Genomic DNA, 4,263 nt, shown 5'->3' on the forward strand with positions numbered 1-4,263 from the left:
GACACTGTGCAAGCCGTGGACGCGGACCCCGCCGCCGTCGGCTCCCGCCGCCCTCAGCCTCCGGCGCACCGCGTGGCCCAGGACCCGCAGGTCGGCCTGGCCGCCCGGGGCCTCACCCACCTCGAAGGCCCGGCTGCACACGGCCGCCCTCAGGGCCTCGCCCGCCCGCCGCAGGTCGTCGGGCTCCAGGCCGCCGACGGCCAGCCCCGCCCCTTCGCCCGTCTCCACGGCGACCCGCACACCCGCCCCCTCCAGCACCAGGCGCTCCAGCTCCTCGGGCCCCCTGCCCGCCAGGAAGGCCTCCTCCAGCCGCCGGCCCTCGGGGAACTCCACCCTCGCCCGCCGCAGGCGGCCGAGGTAACCGTGGACCCGGCGCCGGGCCTCGGCCACGGGGCGGCCCCTGAAGGTCATCAGCCCGCGGGCGTCCGGCGCTGAGACCTGCACCCGCGGGAACTCCTGCGCCACCCGCCCCTGGCACAGCCGGCGGTAGAGCCGGTGGGCGTCGGCGAAGGGCAGGCCCCCCGCGGAGGCGGCGGGGTGGCGGTCCCGGAAGAACCGGGCCGGATCCCGCGCCAAGGCCCTGCCGGCTGCCTCCCGCAACGCCCCCGCCACGTCCCGGGCCGAACCCGACACGGAGACCGCCCCGCCCCCGCCCCCGCCCCCGCCCCCTCCCCCGCCCTCCGGCCGGACCCTGGCGGCCCCCCGCTCACCGCCGGCCAGCAGCGCGGCCACCATGGACGGGTGGGCCTCGTAGTGGACAAAGGGCTGGCCCTCCAGCTCCCGCAACCCGGCCTCCGAGCCGGCCAGCTCCACCAGCCAGGAGAAGTGCCCCATGCTGACTCGGACCAGGGGGGGCTCGTCCCCCTCCCCCTCCCCCTCCTCCTCCCCCTCCTCCCCCTCCCCCTCCCCCTCCTCCTCCTCCTCCCCTCGGCCGTGGGGCCGGGGGGCCAGGCTGTCGGACGCCAGCTCCTGCTCCGCCGGTGCTCTGGGCTTGTCCGACGGCAACGCTGTCCCTTCCGTGGTCCTCTGCGGGCGCAGTTCACCTTGAAGGGCAAAGAGGACATGGCCGTCAGCTGCGGGTCGGGGCAGCCCAAAGGGCAAGCTGTGGAACCCACCTTCCCCCCCGCCACCCCCCCCCGCCCTCCTCAAACACGGCCTCGGCCCCCATTTATTGAGCCGGAGATCTCTGCGCTCCTCCAATTCCTGCCCCCCTGACCATCCCTGATTCCCATCACTCCACCATCGGTGGCCGTGCCTTCTATTGCCTGGGCCCCAAGCTCTGGAACTCCCTCCCTAAACCTCTCCGCCCCTCTTTCTGTCCTTGAAGATGCTCCTTACTTGCTTTGGAGGCAGTTCAGAGAAGGTTCACTCGGTTGATTCCGGGGATGAGGGGGTTGACTTATGAGGAAAGGTTGAGGAGGTTGGGCCTCTACTCATTGGAATTCAGAAGAATGAGGTGATCTTATCGAAACGTATCAGATTATGAGGGGGCTCGACAAGGTGGATGCAGAGAGGATGTTTCCACTGATGGGGGAGACTAGAACTAGGGGGCATGGTCTCAGAATAAGGGGCCGCCCATTTAAAACTGAGATGAGGAGGAATTTCTTCTCTCAGAGGGTTGTAAATCTGTGGAATTCTCTGCCCCAGAGAGCTGTGGAGGCTGGGTCATTGAATATATTTAAGGTGGAGATAGACAGATTTTTGAGCGATAAGGGAATGAAGGGTTATGGGGAGCGGGCGGGGAAGTGGAGCTGAGTCCATGATCGGATCAGCCATGATCGTATTAAATGGCGGAGCGGGCTCGAGGGGCCGAATGGCCGACTCCTGCTCCTATTTCTGATGTTCTTATGTTCTTAAAACCTGCCTCTTTGACCAAGCTTTTGGTCTCCTGCCCCAATTTCTCCTTTTGTGGCTCGGTGTCAAATTTTTTAATCTCATAATACCCCTGTGAAGTTCCTTGCGACATTTCACTACGTTAAAGGCGCTGTTTTAATACAAGTTGTTGTTGTTCTCAAAACTGGTGCAATTTTGGGCGTGGGCCTGGATCACAGAGTGCTCCCAAAGGAGACACTCATGCTCAAGGGAGTTTTACACCCAAAGTCTTCCACCCTGTGCAATGAGTCTTTTGATTGACTCCTTGGTAACGGGCATCAGAAGGGACAGTTTGCAAATCGCTTTATGAATCGAGGCAAAGAGTACAGGGTATTGGTGAGGCCACACCTGGAGTACTGCGTGCAGTTATACAGGGTATTGGTGAGGCCACACCTGGAGTACTGCGTGCAGTTATACAGGGTATTGGTGAGGCCACACCTGGAGTACTGCGTGCAGTTTTGGTCTCCGTATTTAAGGAAGGATATACTTGCTTTGGAGGCAGTTCAGAGAAGGTTCACTCGGTTGATTCCGGAGATAAGGGAGTTGACTTATGAGGAAAGGTTGAGGAGGTTGGGCCTCTACTCATTGGAGTTCAGAAGAATGAGAGGTGATCTTATCGAAACGTATCAGATTATGAGGGGGCTCGACAAGGTGGATGCAGAGAGGATGTTCCCACTGATGGGGGAGACTAGAACTAGGGGCATGGTCTTAGAATAAGGGGCCGCCCATTTAAAACTGAGATGAGGAGGAATTTCTTCTCTCAGAGGGTTGTAAATCTGTGGAATTCTCTGCCCCAGAGAGCTGTGGAGGCTGGGTCATTGAATATATTTAAGGTGGAGATAGACAGATTTTTGAGCGATAAGGGAGTGAAGGGTTTTGGGGAGCGGGCGGGGAAGTGGAGCTGAGTCCATGATCGGATCAGCCGCGATCGTATTGAATGGCGGAGCAGGCTCGAGGGGCCGAATGGCCGACTCCTGCTCCTATTTCTGATGTTCTTATTGACAGAAACATAGAAAATAGGTGCAGGAGTAGGCCATTCGGCCCTTCGAGCCTGCACTGCCATTCAATGAGTTCATGGCTGAACATGCAACTTCAGTACCCCATTCCTGCTTTCTCACCATACCCCTTGATCCCCCGAGTAGTAAGGACTTCATCGAACTCCTTTTTGAATATATTTAGTGAATTGGCCTCAACTACTTTCTGTGGTAACACCGAGGTTGCGAACAGTCTGGTTCAGCGACAAACAGGAGTTGGGGAGAGGGATGGAGTCAGTGGGTTAGGGAACGGAGTTTGTGGCAGGGACCGAAAACAATGGGACAGGTCTTCCCAAATAACTCAAGAACATCAGAAACAGGAGCAGGAGTCGGCCATTCGGCCCCTCGAGCCTGCTCCGCCATTTAATACGACCATGGCTGATCCGATCATGGACTCAGCTCCACTTCCCCGCCCGCTCCCCATAACCCTTCACTCCCTTATCGCTCAAAAATCTGTCTATCTCCACCTTAAATATATTCAATGTCCCAGCCTCCACAGCTCTCTGGGGCAGAGAATTCCACAGATTTACAACCCTCTGAGAGAAGAAATTCCTCCTCATCTCAGTTTTAAATGGGCGGCCCCTTATTCTAAGACCATGCCCCCTAGTTCTAGTCTCCCCCATCAGTGGGGACATCCTCTCTGCATCCACCTTGTCGAGCCCCTCGTAATCTGATACGTTTCGATAAGATCACCAGTCCTCAGGGTGTAAAATCCCAAGGGCCTAATTTTGAGCAATTGATTTGTCTCTTTGTAAAGTCAAACGTGACCCCGTGATGCCCCACCTCCTGACCCGGAGCATTCTATCACCCCCTCCCCCCTCCCCCACACCGACCCACTCTCCCCTCCCCCCCACTCCTCCCCTCCCCCCACTCTCCCCTCCCCCCCACTCTCCCCTCCCCCTCCCCCACACCGACCCACTCTCCCCTCCCCCCCCACTCTCCCCTCCCCCCACTCCCCCTCCCCCCCACTCTCCCCTCCCCCCCCACTCTCCCCTCCCCCCACTCTCCCCTCCCCCTCCCCCACACCGACCCACTCTCCCCTCCCCCCCACTCTCCCCTCCCCCCACTCACCCCTCCCCCCCACTCTCCCCTCCCCCTCCCCCACACCGACCCACTCTCCCCTCCCCCCCACTCTCCCCTCCCCCCCCACTCTCCCCTCCCCCCCACTCTCCCCTCCCCCCCCACTCTCCCCTCCCCCCACTCTCCCCTCCCCCTCCCCCACACCGACCCACTCTCCCCTCCCCCCACTCTCCCCTCCCCCCCACTCTCCCCTCCCCCCCACTCACCCCCTCCCCCCCCACTCTCCCTCCCCCTCCCCCACACCGACCCACTCTCCCCTCCCCCCCACTCTCCCCTC

This window comes from Pristiophorus japonicus, chromosome 23, assembly GCF_044704955.1.
Source record: "Pristiophorus japonicus isolate sPriJap1 chromosome 23, sPriJap1.hap1, whole genome shotgun sequence".
NCBI lineage: Eukaryota > Metazoa > Chordata > Chondrichthyes > Pristiophoridae > Pristiophorus > Pristiophorus japonicus.